The sequence below is a fragment of the Cryptomeria japonica genome, chromosome 6 (assembly GCF_030272615.1).
Source record: "Cryptomeria japonica chromosome 6, Sugi_1.0, whole genome shotgun sequence".
NCBI classification, from domain to species: domain Eukaryota; kingdom Viridiplantae; phylum Streptophyta; class Pinopsida; order Cupressales; family Cupressaceae; genus Cryptomeria; species Cryptomeria japonica.
Window position 1 is genome coordinate 6,232,939 of NC_081410.1, and position 22,818 is coordinate 6,255,756.

The 22,818-nt window shown below is 38.9% G+C and overlaps 1 protein-coding gene across 2 annotated transcripts in view; it reads left to right on the top strand.

Moving 5' to 3' along the window:
- The window catches only part of LOC131077567 (protein NUCLEAR FUSION DEFECTIVE 6, mitochondrial), a 29,761-nt gene that overhangs the window by 5,233 nt on the left and 1,710 nt on the right, over window positions 1–22,818 (top strand). The window lies entirely within an intron of this gene.

Sequence of the window (22,818 nt, forward strand, 5' to 3'; positions counted from 1 at the left end):
GTTTGGCCACATTGTAATCAAATTGTTTCAATATATATAAGAAATATTGTTGTTGGGTTTTTTCCCTTCAAGTAGGAGGGTTTTCCCTAGGGTATATCGTTGTGTCAATTGTTCAATAATTGTTTGATTTCTGCTTAATTTAATTCTGATCATAAAAACAACATGGTATCAGAGCCAGGTTTGAGAAGATCGTGATCAAATTTCCTTATAGCAGTGAAGTTCTCTTTCATCTCTCACCTTCAAGGAGCGTATCAAAGCCTTGAAAAAAAATGGTGATGGTCTAAAAATGGTGAATGGTCTCAAGGTTGAAGATAGACTTGAAGGTGCTTCAAACTTCACTTCGTGGAAGTTTAGAGTTCTTATTGCACTTGAAGAAAATGATCTTCAGTTTGTGGAAGAAAAAGATTTATCTGAGCCAGAAAATCAAGCAGAGAAACTTCAATTCAAGAAGAATGCCATAAAAGCGAAGAAGATCTTGATTGACTCTGAGAAGGATCACTTAGTGCCTCTCATTTCCAAGATGACAACTACAAGAGACATGTTCAAAACCTTGGAAGGTCTATTTGAGATCAACAACACAAGTAGGGCTCTTGCATTGAGGCAACAACTTCATCAAGTCAAGGTGGCGAAAGGAGAAACAGTCATATCATTCTTCATGAAGATCTCAGACCTGAGGGATCAACTAAACGCCATTAGAGATCAAGTTGTGGATAAGGATCTTGTCATGTTGGCATTAAATGGCCTTCCTCATTCTTGGGAGCCATTTATTCAAAGTATTAGTGGGAGATCCAAGTTGGCCAAGTTTGATCATCTTCGTGCTTATTGCATCCAAGAAGAATCTAGGTTGGCTGCAAGGGGAAATGGCAAAGGCTCTCAAAATGAAGACATTCATGTTCTAGCTACTCAATCTACTAAGAAGAAAGGAAGAAATTGGAGAAAAGGCAACTTCAAGAGGAATAGAGATCAAAGATCAGATTTTGTACCTGATTCAAAGAAGAAGAAGAAAGATCTCTCCCACATTTAGTGCTTTAGATTTGACAAGTTTGGTCACTATGCAAGAGATTGTTTAACAAGGCCAATGCAACAAGTGACAAATATTAACGAAGTCTCAACTCAAAAGGAAGCTGGAGACAATTCTAATGGATCCCTCTTCATATCCGCCTTATCAAGTAATGTTCCCACGGATAGTGACACCTGGTTGATTGATAGTGGAGCTTCTCGTCACATCACAGGCTATCGAGAACATCTTTCAGATTTGGTGGAAAGGGAGACTAACCTTCAAGTGATCATTGGAGATGATGCATGCTATTTCGTGAAAGGATTTGGTGCCACTTCTCTCTATCTAGAATCTAGCATTCCCCTTCATCTAAGTGATGTCTTGTTCATGCCAGGAATCAAGAGGAATCTTGTATCTATTTCAGCCTTGGAGGACAAAGGTTATCAAGTAGCATTTTTAGAAAGAGAGTTCTTGCATGGCCAAAGAACTCCAGCATCAAGACTGTTCGTGTGATCGGGAATCGGCATGAGAGTTTGTGCAAGCTTTCCATTCATCTAGTTCAAGCTCTTGTACATGACTCTTCCAGTTCCAGCGAACTATGGCATAGAAGACTTGGTCATCTACATTACAAGGCTCTTCCATCATTGGAAAAGATGGTTAAAGGTATTCCTAAACTTAGTCATGTACATGACGGTACTTGTAAAGGTTGTGCTATACTAAGAGTCCATTTCATATCAGTGAAAGTAGGTCAAAAAAAATATTAGATCTTGTACATTCTGATTTATGTGGTCCAATGTCTATGCCATCCCTAAGTGGATTTTTGTATATGTAATTTTCATAGATGATTTTTCTAGGAAAACTTAGATTTATTTCTTGAGGACTAAAGAATCTGATGAAGTCCTAGGTAGATTTAAAGAGTTTAAGGCCCAAGTAGAAAACTTGTTTGGGAAAAGAATTAAATTTTTAAGGTCTGATAATGGAGGTGAATACACCTCTGGTAGCTTTCATGATTTCTGTATTGAGGCAGGAATTAAGAGAGAGTTTTGTGTCCCTTACAACCCACAACAAAATGGGGTTGCAGAAAGAAAGAACAAATCCATTGTTGAAGCTGCAAAAGCCATGATCCATGATAAAGACCTTTAAACATTTCTTTGGGCCAAAGCATCCAGGACAACAGTATATGTTCAAAACAGAAGTCCTCATCGGATATTGCAGAATATGATTCCAAAAGAAGCCTTTATAGGTGTGAAGCCTAAAGTCAGTCACTTGAGAATCTTTGGCTGTCCAATGTATGTTCATGTACGTAAAGATAAAAGAACTAAGCTGGATCCTTCTAGCAAGAAAGGGATATTTGTGGGCTACAGTGAAACTTCTAAAGCCTATAAAATCTACATTCCAGGTTAGAAGCATATAGAGGTTAGCATAGATGTCACCTTTGAAGAAGATGTTGCATTCAGAAAATCTAAAGGTTCATGCATGGAGATAGATGATGAAGAGCAAGAGACTCTTTAAGACATGGACATTGATCATACTCCTGAGATTTAGAGGGAGTCTACTGAACCAGTAGAGACTATTGATCCAATTGAACCCTTGGATCCTACTGATGGGCCTAGAGATATTATTGTGAATCAAAAGAGACCTCTTTGGGCAAGGAACACTATGCAAGAGGCAAAAAAGTATGCAGCTCCTCGAGGCACCTTTAGAGAAAGTAAGAGACGACAGAGGTTTCCAGTCTATGTGGCATTAATGAGTCACATCATTGATTTTGAGTCTTCCACTATTGAAGAAGCTTCAAGTCAGCATGTATGGAGAGATGCTATGGATGAAGAATATCGATCTATTATCAAGAATGATGTTTGGGACATTGTTCTGAAACCTGAAGGAAAATTAGTTGTATCCCCCAAATGGATTTTCAAGATCAAGCATGCAGCTGATGGAAGTATTGAAATGTACAAAGCAAGATTTGTGGCTAAAGGAGGGAATAGATTATGAAGAGACATTTGCTCCAGTTGCTCGCTATACATCCATCTGAACCATTATTGCCATTACAGCAACAAAGAAACGGAAGCTTCATTAGATGGACGTGAAGACAACATTTCTTAATGGTGTGACTAAAGAGGAAGTATACATTGAGCAACCTGATGGCTTTGTGATTAATAGGAAGGAGTCTCATGTTTGCAGACTGAAGAAGGCTTTGTATGGCCTTAAGCAGGCTCCTCATGCTTGGTATGAGTGGATTGATCGATATTTGATGGACTTGGGGTTTTCCAAGAATGATGCAGATTCAAATCTCTACTTCAAGGTAATTGATGGTGAAGCTCTAATTTTGGTTCTTTATGTTGATGACTTATTTATTATCAAAGAAGATCATCTCATTGACAAATGTAAGGAGTTAGCTTTTGAATTTGAGATGAAGGATTTAGGTCTTATGCACTACTTTCTAGGATTAGAGGTATGGCAAAGACCCAATGAAATCATACTAAGTCAAGGGAAGTACACCATTGATATCTTGAAGAGATTTGGGATGATGGACTGCAAGTCCATGTCTACACCTATGAAAACAAATCTAAAGAAATTGAGGGAATCTGCAGCTAGTTCAAATTTAGTAGATCCTACCATGTACAGACAGTTGATTGGTTCATTGATGTATCTAGTCAATACTAGACCTGACATTGTTATGCAATAAGTGCTCTCAGTCAGTTTATGTGTGAACCAAGACATATTCATCTAGTTGCAGTAAAACATATCTTAAGGTACTTGTGTGGCACAATAGGATATGGTTTGAAATATACTTCCAGTTTAGATCTGAAGTTACAAGGTTACACTGATTCTGATTGGGCTGGGAGTGTGACTGACAAAAAGAGCACATCTGGTTGTTGCTTTAGTTTGGGGTCTGCAATGATTTCTTGGTGCAGCAGGAAGCAGTCTTTAGTGGCACTAAGCACAACGGAGGTAGAATATATTGTAGCATGTGTAGCAACTCGAGAAGCAGTGTGGCTTCGAAAGCTCCTTGCAGGATTGTTTGGACAAACATTGGAGCCAACTATTATTCATTGTGACAATTAAAGCTGTGTGAAGCTATCTGTCAATCTAGTGTTCCATGACAAAACAAAACATGTTGAGATCCAATACCATTACATCAGAGATATGGTATAGAGGAAAGCTATTCAGTTGAGATATATTTGCACTGACGAACAGACGGCTAACATTCTCACCAAGCCCCTTGCGAAAGTGAAGTTTGTGCATATTTGAGACAAACTCGGAGTTGTGGAGAATGAAGCCCTTGTTGAGAGGGAGTCTCAGCATCAGGGATTTCTTGAGATATACTTTAATGCATTCTTCTCTGTGAAAGAGAAGTTTGAGGTGCTAGCCCTTGTTAATGCATTCTTCTCTGTGAGAGAGAAGTTTGAGGTGAAAGCCCTGTTCCACCCTCTGGGAGTAGCCATGGTGGATGTCATGTTGAGAGACTCCATGACAACATCACATTGAGATACTCTATGATGAAATCCTTATGCTTGTGTTTATCCACCCTCTGGGAGTAGCCATGGTGGACGTCATGTTGAGAGACTCCATGATGACATCACATTGAGTGACTCTATGATGGGCACTTGTGCACTTGTTTTCTTCCACTCATGGGATTAGCCATGATGGACATCATGTTGAGTGACTCCATGATGATATCACGTTGAGAGACTCCGTGATAAACCCTTTTTCACTAATGGATGTAGCCATTGTGATTGTCATGTTGAGAGACTCCATGACATGAGTATCTGAGAAGATATCTCCCTAGCTAAGAGGGAGTGTTGAAGTATGTAGCGGCAAGAGATATATTCCTTGAGAGGCCAATGCTCATTAAGAATCGCCGCTCACTTTAAATAATGTTTATTTCATTACTAAGAGGACGTGTCTCTTAAGGTTGACTCAAGGAGGAGTCGCCTCTTTTAAAGAGACGTCTCTCTTCACATTTGAATAGTCGCCTCTATTGGAGGCTGACTATTCAAGAAGGGGTACGATCCACATATTTATACATAAGGTTGGCTCATTCACTTGCATCGAATACACATATATTCTTCAATTCACTTCATACACAACAGTTCGAATACGTGTTCAAGGAGATTAATACTTGCTCTTGTTAATAAAGAGGTGCTCTTATATTAGTTGCAGATCGATCTGGTAACTAATCTCATTGTTGGCCTTGTGTTTGGCCACATTGTAATTGTTACCCCATTATTTGTCTTGAACAAAATAATTTGTATTTAATTTTGTTTCCCTCATTTGGTTTGATCCGTCTTTAGCCATGCACCTTTTGTTCCTTTATGTTTCACCTTTTCTGCCCCAATGGACCCGTCGGTTGAACCTGCGTATTGATTCAAGGTTCAAAGTTCAACTGGTGCCTTTGTGTGGGTTGCGGCTTTGTTATGTTGTTAAGCGAGCGAGCGTGAATGTGTTAAGTCGATCTTTAACTTGAACTTTTGAACCATTCCTAAAGCGGTTCAAGGTTCAAAGTCTTCCTTTATAATTGATTAAAAGTCTTCGCTCGTTCTCGGTGTTGTGTTGAGCCGCAAGTTGGGAGTTCTTTTGTTTTCTCAGGATTGAACTTGAACCATTGAACTTCTTGTTAAATGGTTAAAAGTTCAAAGGTTCATTTCAAGTTGGCCCCGAGGACATTAATAACATAAAAGGTGGCGTGGCAAAAGGAATATTCTGGACATCTTATGTTTTAAAATTCTAATTGTGGAAAGAAATCATGAAAACTCAAGGCGTTTGTGCGGAGTTGATGTTTAATTAAGAAAGTTGTCAGGATCCCATCGAATCATGGGTTATCTCACACGTTTGGATGAATTATCATGAGGCATGCGTAGGTATTACTCAGTTTTTCCGCCTCTTAACATGTGAATTCTCAAATTGTGAAAGTGGTAGTTGTTGTTGTTGGAGAAGCGAAGGACGCCAAAGGCAATTTCAACTCCATACTTCCGAGGGCTTCACAGATTTGATGGTGGTTACAGGTGAGTTTTGATAATTTCCCCTCCGCTGTGTTACTAGCTCAGAAAGTCAGTGTAAGAAAATTCTTTGTTTTGGAATAGAATTCTGTTCTTTCTAGGAACTGTTTGATGAATGTAAAAGCGGCCATTATGAGACCGACTCTTCCAAAACTTGGTCACACATCATGCCTAGTCAGTACACTTCCAGAATTGGTGACACTTCTTTGGCCCAAGCTGACCTAGGAGATTTTTTAGAAAGAGCTAGAAACCCTGAGGCTAACTTGATGATGGAAAGAATAGTTAGAAGTGGCTTGATTGAAGCTACTACTTTCCCAACTGCCGCTCCTTGTCCAGAATTAGTGATAGCATGTATGAACTGTTGAAAATTGTAGCTAGCTCGGATACCTGACTATTGGATTTTAATGTTGTCAATGACAATTAAAATTCCTATGTATTACCTCTCATGCAATCCGAACCACTTAGGGCTGGGCCCAAATACATTCAACTTGTAATTATATCTTGCTATGAATATTGGGCAAGACCTATATATAATGTAACTTGTAATTTGGTCCGACTCTAATTGAGCGATGTAACATGTGGTCCTATATTGAATGTAACTTGTAACTTGTGAATAGGGCAGGCCCTATCTTATGTATCTTGTAATTTTAACCCTATGCTTTGGTGCCAAGTTGAAAGGGCCGACCTAGAGTGAATTGGGAGGCTGAGTCACATATATATACAAAGGCTTAGTCATTGTATCCATATACACTTAGCGAATACACTCTCCATTCAGCAACAACCTTCTCCTAAGGTCAGCGAACATCATTCCAAGGTCAGCGAAGATTATATTCCTATCAGCAGCAACCTTCTCCTAAGGTCAGTAAACATCATTCCAAGGTCAGCAAAGATTATATTCCTATCAGCAGCAACCTTCTCCTAAGGTCAGCGAAGATATACTCAAGGACAGCAAAGATACTATCAAGAACAGCGAAGTCATTCCCAATGACAGCGACTTCATTCTAGGGTCAGCGAACTTGAAAGACAGCGAATATTCTCCTTGTTCTGCAAGTTGTGTTCTAGATAAGTTGTTATTGTGTTATGCTACTGTGCTTACGCTGTTGTTCTGAATATTCAAGTGTTGAAGTACATTTGTAAAGTCTCATACTGATTTGTCTAATAAAGATCTGGATTAAGTTGGTTGGGTTTTTCATCTCCAAGAGGGAGGTTTTCCCAAGGTATTTTGGTGTTCTTTGTGTTCAATGATTTGATTCTCTGATTTTGCTATCTATATTTATCAGTTTGATCCCAAAATTAACATGGTATCAGAGCCAGGTCCAGGCTAGGAGCCCCAAGCACACGAGAGGTGTGGCTTAAGGGGGGGTGTTGGTGTTGGAAATAAGCCACACTCGGACCGACGATGGATTGGTCCCAGTAGCTTAGTGGTAGAGCACTCCAACAACATATGGAAGGTCCTAGGTTTGAGTCCTAGCTGGTCCATGTCTCAACATGAACAGATATGATGCCGATAGCAGGTGCATTAGGACCAACAATGGTGAATTGTTAGTAGAAATTAATAGAGAAATGATGATGGCTGCAATTGGAATCCCTCATAAAGAGCCGTATGAAGATTGGTCAATTGGTACCTCATACACTTTTTTCTCTAAGAAGAAAAGCGCATATAAAAGCATCATTGCAAGGAATTGGCTTCTAAAGGTTTAGAAAGGGGGGTTCCGGTTACCCAAACCTCTTACAAGAGAGCATTTGATCACGAAGGTGCGGGATATTGTAATACTGTTAAACAAACTCAAAGGGAATTCGCACGCTTTCTATTGGGCAGACTAGATGTACTTTTATATTCAGGTGTTAGCTGGCGAGAAATATCTTGAATGGGCGTAGGTTATTGCTGAAAGGCTCCATGAGGGTTTGAGTAACTTTGTTGGAATGTCTAGTTTTTACATGTCCTCATATCTATTTTATATATTGGCTTGTACCAGAGAATGGCAAGGGTTGCATAACGAGCCATGGGTGGACTGCATGAAGTTTTATGATTATTACCCACACTTGCAACAACAGAGATATGCAGGAAATGTTACAAGATGGAATGATGTTTTTGCAAGAAGACTTGTCTTTGAGTTGCAGGGAGACACAAATAAAAGAATGTCAGCCGATGCCATGGAGCTGGTTAGTATATATGGAAGCTATTTTATCCAATTTCCCAAATTTACTTACATTAGAGTGGGAGGCTTTGAAGGTGAACCATTCAAATTGCCCAGGTATGCCTTTGATAGTTATGTGCTTTTTGAAGTTTGCAAACAGCTAGCCCACATTGACAAAAGGTTAGGGACGAAGAGTAAATCCGGAGTTGCCTTTCCAATTGAACTTGGATATTATAGTTGTAAGACTTTTTCCGATGCCTTGAACCTAGAATTAGAGTTCAAGAAAATGAATTTACAGCCCTACATTGCCAGACGTAAGTTTGATAGTAGGGGCTATGTTGTAGAACATCTAAATGTTGATGACAATTTCTTCCATGAACCTCAATTAGAAGACTATTGGGAAAACTGTTGTGATGAATTTGAAGTGAGAAGAAGATTGTGGTCAAGGTTCACTCTGCAGTAGATTGTTACAATGAAGTTGTCCATTAATGTGGCAGGAATACAAGAAGAGGAGGGGGAAGATGTATTGGATCCTGAATTCAATGAAAGGGTTCAAGGGTAACCTATCCCTAAAATTGACTGGGATAGGAGAGAAGAAGAAAATATTCAAGCCAAGTCCTTCAATGTTATAAGGAGAATGGAGAAGTGGTTAAGGGACCACAAATTTAGAAAGGAGTCGATTATTACTCCTAAAGAATTAACAGTTGGTCCACTTCATGCTACAACACCGATTCCCACTTCCTCCTCTAATGTAATTATTGATGTTGCAGGTGCCACAAGGCTTAAAATTGGAGAGGTTCAAACCAAAAGATCAAAGAAATCCCCATTGAGTTCTTCAGCAGATCGAGTCATCCATTCAAGGAGCAAAAAGAAAAACAGGGAACCAGTGGCGGACCAAATTGTTGTGGACTTAGATTCAAGTGAAGAAACCCAGGTGATCATGGATCAACAAGTGTTAAATAATCCTTCAGTGCAGGATGCGGATGCAGAGAAAGAACCTGAAGAAAATCCAAATCCGATGAGCACCATGACTGTTGTCAACCCACCTGATGATTAGACACCTCTGCCCAAAGAGACTTCCAGTACTTCTCGATGGCTTGGAGCTTCAATTGGAAAGAAACGCAGTATTGTTCCTATTACTATTCCCATGGAGGATATGGTAAGTAAGTGCCTTGGGAAAATATCCAAACCTTAAAAGCTTAAAACACAGGCAATGATGGAGGTTGATGATGAAACAGGCCACTGGGTAGCGGAAGTAGATAAGCCTATCTCAGATAAAGACCCAGAAAAAGCCACTGAGAATGATTTTATTGTTGAGAAAATTGACCTGGGAGTTGCTTCAAGGGTTGTGGATGCCAAACATTTAGAATCCTCCACTAAAAGAATGATATCCAGGACCTGGAAAGATGAGAAGGAAAAGCGGGAGTTGAAACAAGTTGTTACCCAGATGGTAGAATATATCAATGCCATACATCACCCGAGTCCTCAGCCTCTGACATAGATGACATTGTCCTTTGACCTTAAATCACTAGTAAATCAAAAGCTATTGGTTCAGGTCCAAAGAAGCCGCATGATAGCTGAAGTTTTTGATGAGTGGCTTGACTCCATCGTGCAGCTGGGCACATACTACATTGCTAGCCTGATCAAGGTGTATGATAATTCCATAACTATGAGTAAAGAGCTAGAATTGGAAGCTACCGCATGGGACAAAGAAATAAATAAATGGGTAGCAGTCTTAGCATAGATGAATGATGTACAAAAATTTGGCGTCATGAAATTTCTTGCTGAGAAACCAGTGGATAACCTGGATTACAACGTAGTGTATGTATCAAGAAAGAATGTTGAATGGAGGAAATCTATCATTAAATAGGGTCACGAAGAATCCATCAAGTTACTGGAAGGATTAAAAGAACTTATTGATACGATGCAAAAAGATTTAAAATGCATCGATATAGAGCTCCTGAAGGAGGATGGACAGACAATTGAACCAGCGGCAGATATGGTCAAAACCTTTAAAGAAAGGGTGCAGCTTGTTAAAGAAACAAAGTCTCTAACTATAGATGACTTCTCCAAAGTGGCAAGGATAGAATCAATGTTAGCAGTCTCCTTTAATCACTTGGAAGCGCATAAAATTAAAGTTATGCAGGTAAACATGGACAAAGAAGTCTGGAAGCAACGCATTCTGCACATTGGACTCCCACACTATTAGGTTATCCTTAATTTCTCAACAACACATTTGGAGTGGCGAAATGTACGTGGTACTGCGACAAAACAGGACAAATCAGCAGCTTCTTCTACCACATTGGAGTCTTGATCGGTTTATGGATGAGTTGTCATCCTATCTGTGGCCTTTGATCATTTAAGTTTTATACAGTTTGAAGAAAACAATTTCTTTTAACTCTAGGGTAGAGTTTAAGAATTTAGGGTTAATTTCAAAAAAAAAACTATTAGCTGGGAGGCTATATATGTAATTAAGCAAAACTTTATCGAGGGTCCAAAAAACTTTGATTTGAATTGGCAGACTTAATTTTCTTTTGAATTTCAGTGTAGACATTTTATATAAATGAAATGATATATTTTGTACGACTTTCAAATCTGTGCGTTTGAATGTACTTGTTCTTGAAGAGATGGAGCTTGTGATGACTCAGAAGTGTCTTATAATCTTGGCTCAAATTCCCTTGGAGTATCTTCTCTTTTGACTCGCTTTGACCTTGAAGTGAATTGAAGCTCATTCAGATTTTTGGTGCCTGGAGTAGACCTCAATATTCTTTGATGTTTTTCGGGCAAGAAAGAACCAATACGATCTAGCGTGAAAATCTGTTTTGCAGAGATTACTGCAGGTTCCTTTGATTGCGAAGTTCTCTAGCGGCGGCTCTTTGGCGTTCTTTGGCTCTGTCTTCTTCTTGTTCCAAGATGATTCTAATTCTGTTATACTCAACTTCACTTCTCTTTACATTCCACACTAGGTGATTCAATCCTGAAACAATGTCTTCCTGAGTATTTCCTATTTCCAAATTAGGTTGCACTACCTCATTCAATCCTTCATGCAGCAACACCATCGTGATACATGACCATTTTGAAAGAATATATTTTTTTGAATTTTCTGGATAGTACTGTTCCTTTTGATAATCCAACTTTCGTGTGGTTCAAAGGCCCTCCTTCTAGCACCAATTTTGTTGACGTGTATTTTGTACACTATCAAACACAGAATAAAATACCTAAAGGGTACCTTATCCTCTCTTGAGTAAAGCCTCTGAATGCTGAAGATATCGCAAAAAGGATCAATCAGGGTGACTTCAAGGTTCTTCGTTGTAGGATCTCTACGTGTGGATAAGCACCAGTGGTCATTGTAAATGCTGTTTCTTCAAGGGGCCTTACGTTTTCGATCTGCAGGAACAGGATTTTCCTAAAGCTAACAGGTTCTTAAAAAAGATCAAAAGATAGGGTTTGCAAGAGATGAATTCTAATCTAATCCTAAGAATGACTCAATGTAGGCTAGACTTGGTAAGATTCTACCAATTTCAATATTGCCAAGGAATTACAACTTTACTGGAATTGATGCGATCTTCTAAGGTGATTAGTGGTTTTCAAATCATCAAGGATTATGGATACTATCATAAAGATACATATCAATATTTCAATGATGATTGAATGTTCAAGCAATCTCAATATCTCTAGTTGACCACACAAGGCGTCCTTACAATCAGTAAGAAGCTAGTGGTTTGGATATGAATCTTACCAAAGATCAAGCACAACACTTAGTCCTTCAAACTTAAATACTACTTCGACTGAGAATGATTCAAGAAGATAAAACAACCATGAAGATAGCCACAAGTATTGCAATAAAACACCATAACTTCAATATTTTATTGATCTCAAAGCCAAATAGACAACAATTGTTCAAAATTCTTTCTTCAGCACTCAATCTTGCTACACAATAACTTTCTTCTCTTTAAGCTATTCTAATCTCTCTCTTTAATATCTAATCATCTCATGACAAAATGAAAATGAGTGAGGGTATATATAGCATCCTCAATTACAATGAACGGTCTAGATCGAAAGAAGATCAATGGCTGAGATTTTGACACCTAAACCCTAATTAGGGTTTGTTACAAAAAGTCCCCTTATAGATGAACATTATTAAATGCATAGCCAAATATTTAATTGGCACAAAAGTCGAGGAAACATAGACCAATGAGAATTAAGATGCCACATCATCCTATAACAACCTTTCTTCTAGAACTTTGTTCCCTTTCCTATGCTCTTTCTTAGCATATCCAACGAATCTGGACACAATTCCTTCAATCTCAGAAATAGGAATCTCAGGAAGTTCTTCATTCGTTCCTCCAAGTGAATGACCTGATCAAAAGCAGTGAGAAGAGTTGTTTCCCATCCTGGTTCGAGTTCTTTGATCTTCTCAATCAGGAGCATGGTAGTGACCATCAAATCTCATTGCTCATCTGTGATGACATCCTCCTTTTTGCAAAAGATGACCTTGATTCTTTCTTCCAACTCTTGGATGTCCACATCTGTCTCAATCTCGATCCGCCTGCCAAGAATGGTACACAACACCTCGAACACCTTATCTTGAATTGGATGGATGGTACTTTCAATTTGACTGCATTTGGTGCTGATGTCTTCAAAGAGAATCTCTTTCATCTGGAGCAGAGCTGACCACTGTAGGAGGTTATGAGTTCCTCCATCCATTATCTTTTCTTGTGCCAGGATCCGTCTTGGTGTTTGCCTTATTACTTGCAGGACAGGAATGATAACATCTCTAGTGTGGGCGAAAGCAGCCACAGTTATCAATAGATTATGGATAATCTCAAGGACCTGGATAGCTCGATGAATTGTCTTCATCATTCTTGTTGCAAATTCAACGGCTACCGTGTGGGATTTATCAATCCAAAAACTCATAAGCTGAACCAAGCTTTTGACCCTTTCTGCTTCGCCAACTGATTCAAGAGGAAGTGCTTGTAAAGGAGATACTGCTAGATCCTGACGTTTCAAGGGCTGATTGAGATGACTAAAGTAGCCTCTCCAAGCACCGACCTCCCTCTCAAGCTTCCTATTCTTTTCTATTTCTTCCTTGAGTTTGTCCTTAAATGCTTCAAACGAATCGGTTGCCTCTTCCATTGCCTGTTCAGTAGTGAGTGGACCAAGCTCAAATGTTTCTAAGTCATACTCATCTGCAAGAATCTCACCTTCATACTTGTCCACCACTGGTGTAGCTATTTGCAATTTCCTGGATCCTGTTTCATCCCTTATCACCTTGGACATCTTTGTGGCCTTCTTCTTTTCCGTCATTTCTTGAGAATTTCCTATAAGGCTTTCCAAATCAATTACATCCTCTTCCTCTTCAACCACAATCACCCTTGTCAGCCTCTCTTTTAACCAATTCGGGATGACGGATCTTGTTTCTCTAACTTGTATTTCTTTAGGCAATGGTTCATCTTCTCGGAGAGGAGATGTTGCTTCATCATCATTTCTCTGATCTTCCTGTAGCTCATCAATTCGGGGAGATTGACTTGATGAATGTTGAGGTGTCTGTCCCTTCTCTGGCTTATCATTTTGCACCATGGATTCCATAGATTCATCCACCTCAGGTACCATCTTCTCTTGACCTTCAGCTTGACTTGCCTTCTTTTCATGTCGAGAAGATGTGCTTGATGGGCGATCTCGATTGGCCTCTTGCTTCTTCTTGGAAGATTCTCTTTTCTCAGGTCTTTCTTTCCTCTTTGTGCCTCTAGGATGAGAAGTGTCTTCACTCACGCTTGCTTCTCCTTCTTCTGGTCTTGCCTCCAAAGTAAAAGTCATTGGTACGTTTTGCTCTCTCAACTTCTGATGTTGTACATCCACCCATCTGCGAGTACATGATAAAACAGGAGCCATCAAAGCTCTCAAGTCTAAAATCTTAGGCTCATTCCAATCTATCTTCACTCTTTTATCTTCTTTGTCATAGGACGACTGGAGGTACCTGCCATTATCTTGGGCCTGATCAGCTACTCTATAAACTTTGCATTTCCTGATGAAATCTAAAGGTAGCCTGGAATGCATCTTTCTTTTAACTTCTAAATCACTTGAGAGATTCATCCAAAAATCTTCCACCTGAAACTCATGTTTGTACTTCTTACCAACTGTCTCCTCCATATAACCATGAGGATCAAAATTCTCCCGTGAGGCAAAGAATGTGAATGAATACAAGGCTAATTCCTTCTCTACATCCTCCGAGGCTTGAGTGTTAGGACATACCTCAATTGAATTCCCCAATATGATGGGCACGGGAATTCCATTTCCATGCTTGTGTTTGGATACCTTTGCGTAAGCGGCCAACTGTCTAGTTACCTCAAGTAGCACTATCCTATCTGTTGGATATCTCAGCAACATGTAGGGAGGTGAAGGGCACCCATGAACTCTGATGTATGTAAACTTTTGAAACTGGATAAACCACGCACCATACTTCTTCACAAGCTCCTGTGCATCCAGAGATAGTCGATTATGAATTCCACCTTGCAATATCCTAGTGATGTTCATCGTGAAGGTATCATTGACTAAGTTGTAGTCACTTCGAGGCGGATGATGCAGATGAACATAAGAGTCACAAACTCTCACTTCTCCGGGTCCTCTTCCAATCACTCCTCTGTGAGGTAGCCCTGCATACTCGAAACTCCTTGTCAAGGCATATATAACATATGAGCTCATGTGGAATGACTTGGTAGGTCTTAGCCTTCTCAACTGCACATCCAGACTATTGCTAATAATTTTGGCCCAATGAAGCATTCCTTTTCCTTGGACTATCACTTGAATGAAGAAGAACATCCACTTTTCGAAGTAGAAGGCTTGAGGAGCCCCTGTAACTCGATTGAGCAAAGTTATCAAATCTCTGTACTCCTCCTGGAAGTCGATCCTATGCGGTGTGTTCGGAATCTTGTTCAGGCGAGGCCGACTTTTGAGCAACCAATTCTTGTTGGTGAGGTTCAGACAGGTGTCGGGATCATCTTCATACATTGACTTGGCTCCTTCTAAACTTTTGTAAATCATGTCTTTATGCTCTGGAAGATGAAGAGCTTCACTTATAGCCTCCTCTGAAAGGTAAGCTAAGGTGTTCCCTTCCTTGGATACGATCGATCTTGATTGTGAGTCATAGTGGCGGGCACACTCGATCATCAGTTCATGACACTTGACTGCTGGAGGGAATCCTGCCGCCTTGATGATGCCACTTTCAATTATCTTCTTCACAAGAGGTGATGGCTTGCCAATGTAGGGGACCTCTCGAAACTTCTTCACATTGAAGTTTCCCAAGTTGGTGTCTCCGATATTACTCCATTGGGACACGATCCTAGTCTCCAATTCGTCATTCTTCTGATCTTCCTTGATGAGAGTCGGGCGACTAGTAGATGCCCCTGCCTTTGGAGTTGCCATCTTGACACCTACACAATATTTCAAAATTAGTTCTTAAGCATTATATCTTGAAGTGTAGAAATTAAGACTCAAAAGGAAGATTTAAGATTTTAATTAGGAAACTTCATGATAAGTCTAGAGTTATCATTTCCTAATTAACCAATCAACATTTAGACTTTACTAAAAAAGCATCCAAAAATCAAGTCTTGAACAAGAGTGTTAAGATAATTTCGCCATACCTCCTCTTGAGTACTAAACTCTAAGAAGTGATGCAAAAAATGAATTTCGCTAGGGAAAGTTTAGATCAATTTCCTCTCTTGGATGAATTGCGCCTCCTCTAGCTTCGAAAGAATAAACTCCAATTCCTTTTAGCCTTCAACACTTGGAAGAAATTCGCTCCAAACCAGCTATATTTCGCTCCTTCAATTAGCTCTCCAATTTCGCACTTAAGGAAATGATTGAATGATTTGAAATGTGAAACAAAACTCCTCCAATATATAGAGCGGTCACCCCTTGCTTCCCCTAGGCCGACTTGGCAAAAAGGAGGTAAAAAAAAATAAATGAAATCTCAAAAAAAGGGGGCCGACTTGTATAATAAAAGCAAAATAATGCCTTGAGCGCTTTATTTTAGATTTTAATTTAATAAAAAATTAATTTTAAATGCCTCCAAAGTAAAATTTCGATTTTCTCAAGGCTTAAAATTAATTTATTAAATGCCAAAATGCTTTTAATTTTAATGCGAATTTAATTTTAATTTTCCAAATGCCTCAAATTTAGCAATTTTGGCGATCTAATGCAAATTGGAGAATATCAATTTTTAAAACAAGGTTTAATCAAATTCTATGATGATTTCGCCTTGGACCCTCTTTGAGGGTCAGGAGCGATTTTCTAATTTTAGCCTTGAATACTTCGCATCTTGACTTGAAAATCCCTTGGAGGGTAAATTGATATCCAGTTAAGGTGTTGCACTTCAAATTTGGACATTTTGCATGAGAAATTTAGGTGGGAATGTGGATTTTGCCCTGGACCCTCAGCAAGGGTCAAGAGCGATTTTTCATTTTTTAGCTGGAAACCACCTCAGCTTGATTGTTGAACCCTCTAGGCCACTCCCAAAATCCATTTCCTTGCACTATAGAGTTAATTCATCAACAATTTTGAAGGAAATGATGTCTTTAGAGGAAATTTCGCCCTGGACCCTCAGCAAGGGTCAGGAGCGATTTTCCTAATTTTGCTCAAGATTAGCATTTTTTAACGTTCAAAATCTTTTCAAGACATTTCAAATAGGTTTTCTCACTGACTTCCAGACTTTGCTCTATCCAACTTGGGAGAAAAAGTGCAATTTTGGTGTTTTTCGCCCTAGACCCTCAGCAAGGGTCAGGAGCGATTTTTTCCATTTCAACTAAAAATCTTCATTCCCTTATCAAAACACTTTCTCACCAAGCTAGATCACGTTCAGGCCTCCAAAATAAGCAAGAAAATCATCCTTCCAAATTTTTCGCCCTGGACCCTCTTTGAGTGTCAGGAGCGATTTTTGCAAATTGGGCTCAATTCCCCATCAATTTTCATTAAAACTTTGTTCACCACTAGGCAATGTCCTTCCTTTAACCACTCCATCCAAATTTGCTTCGTTGTTGCAAGGTAAAATAAGAGTTTTCAACATTTTCGCCCTGGACCCTCTCTGAGGGTCAGGAGCGATTTTTTCATTTTAGCCCAAGATCATCAAGTTTCGGAGGCAAATCATTATTCATCATGTCCTTGAAGGACTTTTCTTCCTTAGCCTAACCTTGCCTTAGCACAATTTTGAAGCAAACATGCAGTTTTTGTGATTTTCGCCCTGGACCCTCAGCAAGGGTCAAGAGCGACTTTTACAATTGTCTTCAAAATCCTGACTCTCAACAATCTCTTTTCACTTCAAGGCAATTTGAACATTATTTCAAATCCATGTCTAGCCTCAGCTTCGCTCAAACTTGGAGGAAAAGGTCCAATATTAGGTTTTTCGCCCTGAGCCCTCAGCAAGGGTCAGGAACGATTTTCCAATTTTGGCTTGATTGCTTCCTTGTTGATCGTCCAAGTTATATTCAATGGGTAAGACATGCTTCCTTGACTCCATTCCAATCATAAAAACATTTTAACTCTGCAAGAAAAATGTGTTTTTGAAAATTTCGCTCTGGGCCCTCAGCAAGGGTCAGGAGCGAATTTTGTAATTGTGACCAAAATCCTTCACTTTTCATCTTAAAATCACATTGCTAAGGAAGATGTCATCTTGCTTCATGCTATGAATAGGTTCTCATGTCCAAGAAAAGTCAAAAAAATATGTTTGCAAAGAATTTTGCTCTGGACCCTCAGCAAGGGTCAGGAGCGATTTTACCTTTCCTGGGCAAAACTCCTTCATCTTATCATCTTCAATCAAGTCTGGATGCTTTATCATGTTCACTTCATCCTCCACCATGCCTTTGACATCTCAAATCGACCAAACAAGGCTAGAAATGACCTCCATAAGATTTTTCGCCCTGGACCCTCAGCAAGGGTCAGGAGTGATTTTGATGATTTCAAAAAGATCCTTCATCATTTCAAGTTAAAACTTTTTCAGGAGGGTGGAGAAAGTCATTCATGCTCCATTCATGCTCAAAACTTGGTCTCTTTCCACTGCAAAGTGAGGGAAATCAAAATTTTGCCCTGGACCCTCAGCAAGGGTCAGGAGCGATTTCCCTTTAGTCTCCAAAATTCATCCCTTTTCATGTCTTCAAACCTTCAAAAGCATCAAGTCACGTCCAATCATCCTTCCGGGAGACCCTGCACAAAACAATTTAGAAAAGTCAGTGACAAAATATGCCTAAACAACATTTTCGCCCTAGACCCTCAGCAAGGGTCAAGAGCAATTTTACCTTTTTAGGCTAAACTGCTCAGAATTTAAGTCTCAAACCACTTCACTAGGCAAAATTAGGTCACTTTCAAGGCTAGGAACCAGTTAGCAAGTCCATCAAAAACAAGAAATTGTACTTAGGATAAAGTTCGCCCTGGACCCTCAGCAAGGGTTAGGAGCGATTTCTTTGTTTCAAGCATCATCTCACTTTCCAAAAATTGATCAAAACTTCTTCAGGCAAGAACACACAATTTCTCCTTCAAAAATGCTAACACTTAGTCAAAATTGTGAAGCAAATCCAGTCTACAAGGAATTTCGCCCTGGACCCTCAGCTAGGGTCAGGAGCGAATTTTACATTATCAGGCTCTTGATCTATTTCATTCTTGGTTTAACTTAGCCTACTAGACTCATTTTCTTTATTGACCTTGCTTAACTGACGCCGACTTAGAAACAAACTGGACTTGACTCTAAAAACCCTAATTTCAAACAGGACCTAACCTGAGACCTACTCTGACTCCTCTGAAAGGCTTACCTCATTTCAATAATCTCAATTCTTCAGGAAGACACTTAACACTTCCAAAATTTAGCTGGACTTAGCTTGAACGATACCAAAAAAGAACCCCTAAGGTTTAGCCCTAGCCCAGGATCACCACTCACTCACTCAAAACCCTGAACACGGAGAGAAGAACAAACAAAGAGAAAGCAAAAAACAAAGCAAAAAGAGGGGGTCCCCATTCTAATGGGGCGATGTGTGAAATGGTCACAACAGGATGTATGCTTGTGTGCAGAGTATTTTACTTCATTATCAGTTTATTATAAGTCTGTGAATTCATTGATTAAAAAAATTAGTGGTACATTGTCGTTTAAATGATTCCGATCCCCCTTGTCCTTTGAGGCATGAGCGAGTATCGATCAGCATTTATGCTACATTGAATTGAAATGTTTAAAGTTTGAGTCCGTGAGCTTTATATTTATAGATAATTATCTTGTAGCATTCTTATTGTGTTGACAAATGAATGTGAAAGCCTTTCTCGCTTTCTGGTCAAAAGTGTATTTCTTTGTGAGTTATTTGCATAAAAGTTCATTGGATATCATATGAGGAGCTGCACTCTTATGCAGAGGATAAACCGAAACTCGGTTCACCCAACTGTTGGTTTCATTTGCTTTTCATCAAGGGTATGCATGAGTCATCATTAAAAAATATTAAAGGAAAGGCAAATCTATTAACAATCAGTAATCAAATTGTTTCAATATATATAAGAAATATTGTTGTTGCGTTTTTTCCCTTCAAGTGGGAGGGTTTTCCCACGGTATATTGCTGTGTCAATTGTTCAATAATTGTTTGATTTCTGCTTAATTTAATTCTGATCATAAAAACAACACTAGGTATCTATAAACATGCTTATTTTTTTAATATGAATTAACTTTTAAGTTTTAATATATTTTTGGTTTCAAACTTCGTTTGTTTCAATTCTTCAAATGTGTTGTTTATTGAACTTCTTGTCTTAGGTATTACAATGGCAAGTATTTCTTGCTCCGTGAACCAACCCTCTTCAAACATACCCAAACTCCCCCCTTTGGAATATATTGAAATTGTAGAACTTCCAAGTGGTGGAGGTTATGTTTGGATTGTGGTCATTGTAAAGTTAGATTTTTGAGTTCATACAATTGAGTGAAAGGCCATTTGTGCAAGATCCATGGCCTAGGCATCGAATTTTGTCCAAGTGAAGATAAAGGCCTTATAGATGTACAAGTATTGACATATATTCAAGAGCTAGAAAAATAAAATCAAGCTTCAGGCCATAAATCAAATCATTCTTTAGTAAAGAAAGGATCTCGAGGGATGAAGCTCCCTCCACCACCTTGTCATTTTCAACCTATAGAGAGCCATCCATTTTTGTCCATAGCTAAAGAACTTGGCCTGTATACGTAAGAGATCAAAGGGACCATTGGAAATGGCATTTCAAAACGAGTCTAGAGAGATTGCCAATCAAGACATAGCAAGATGTGTTTATGTGAATGAATTGGCATTCAATGTTGTTTGCTCATCATATTGGCAAAAAATGGGGAAATCAATTAATGAGGCCCCAAAATAGTACATGGGAATAGGTTTCGAGAAGGTGCATAGCACCTTACTGGATAAACAAGTTAAATTTGTAGAGGAATCCTTGAAACGAATAAAAGATTCGTGGGTCGAAATAGGGGTGTCCATTGTTTCTATTGTATGGAAAGAGGCAAAAAAACACCTGTTGATCAATGTTATTGCAGTGTCCCCTAAAGGGGCAATGTTTTTGAGAGCAATGGATTGTGAAGGAGAGGTGAATGATGGTGCATTTATTGCTAACATTCTTTGTCAAGCCATTGAGGAAGTGAGCATTCAAAATGATGTGCAAGTTATAATAGACAATGCCAAAAATTGTAGGATTATTGGTTGAGGAGTGTTATGTTGGAAATATTGTCATCGATGTCAAAGTGTGTTTTGTTCAAGGGGGGAGATTGTTGGAAATATGGTCATTGATGTCAAAGTTTGGGAGATTGTTTGTTATAGTGCCTTCAATTGTTTGGCCATCTCATAGAATTTTTAATATTTTGATTTAATTTTGTATGGCTAACCTTTGTGTTTAATGCATTCAATTTTTGGTGCATGAAGTGGTATAAAAAGATGAAGCGAGTTTGGGTGTTAGTGTGGTGTGTGTAATGCTTTATCATTAGAATACAAAGCAGAGCATATTTAATGCAAATCAGATTTTGTTCATCATACGTTGAAGAAGCAACATCTAGAAGGTGACACTTTGTAGAAGAGGTTGGTGCCTACTAAAAGAATAGATTTGTGTCTCTTGCTGAGTTGGTGCTCAGTTGTGGGGATTGGTGTTTCTAATAGGTTGGTGTCTGCAAATTCTATAAGTGAGGATTAGTGTCTCCAGTGGGTTGGTGCATGCAAATATTGTAAGATCATAATTATTCTTGTTGTGGTTGGATTTGAGTAGTAGATCCAAGCAGTGCTTCATCATGGTTTTTCCCCAAAAGGGATAACACATAAATCTTGAACTCTTAATTGTGTGGATCTTTTGTGATTGCTATTGTTGTGGTTGTTGGTTCTTAAGTAAATGTTTATCTTATATTGATTCACACCCCCCCTCCCGCCCCCCCTTTATATGTATGTGTGTGCTTCTCACGTTATTCACATATTTCTTGGACACTTTGTGCTACAAATAAATGGCACCAAAATTGATTGGATTAAACAAGTGTATGTTGAGGCCAAAAAGATCCAAATGTTTGTCACCAACCACCATACGTCACAAGGCATATTTAGACAATTCTTGAAATTGGAGCTGTTGAAGGTAAGTTAAATAATAATTTTCTTTCACTTTAGTAAAAAAATTAATTTTATAAATTTAATTTTTATTTTTATTTTTCAAACAAGTTGCCAAGGCTTGTTTTGCCTCCGACACAACTATGTTGAGACGACTTGTGAAGGTTCGTGAGGCACTTTCTAACATGCTCATGAGCCCAAATTGGTCCATATGGAGGCAATCTAGCACTACAAGGGCAGCAAAGGTTAAACAAATGATCCTAGATGACATTTGGTAGAATTGTGTTGAGTATTTCCTCAGTTTCATTAAGCCCATATTGTTATGGAAAGGCCTTGTTCGAGTGAGGTATATGATGGCATTGACTCAATGATTGAGAAGATGAAAGTCATCATAAATGCAAAAGAGCAAGATCTTGAAGAAAATTTCTTCAAAAAGCTACACAAAATCATTGTAGAGAGATGGAACAAAATGACCACTCCGTTGCATCTTCTTGCCTTTGCACTGAGTCCCAAATATTATAGTTCTCAACTCCTTTCCATTACATCAAGAATTGCCCCATATAGAGATCCTAAAGTCACTCAAGGGGTCAAGGCAACACTTCATAGACTCTTCGCTGATTGTGACATGCGGGATGCAGTGAGGGCTGAGTTCATGGTTTTGCATGCTCCAACAATGGTGGTTTTGATGCTCTTCGGGACAAGCATATGGTCGATGCTCATAGTTGGTGGTACTTCCGTGGTGAAACATACACACACCTACAACCTGTTGCAATCAAAATTTATCACAAGTAAGTTTTATAAAAGAAAAATCTTTTATCTTTTAAGTTTTATTTATATTTTAATGTTATAATTTACATTTTATAATTTTGCAACTCTTATCTCTAATTTGTCTTAATAGGTTGCTAGTTGAAGCACATACTCCATCCACTCAATAAAGCACAATAGACTACAGTCAAATAAGGCAAAGGACTTGGTGTTTGTGCATTCAAACTTGCGTCTCCTTATACGCAAACAAAGTGGTTACAAAGAAGGGGACACAAGGAATTGGGATATTGAGCCAAAGCGTATTGACTTGGATGCTTGCACTGCCCACTTTGCTGCATTTG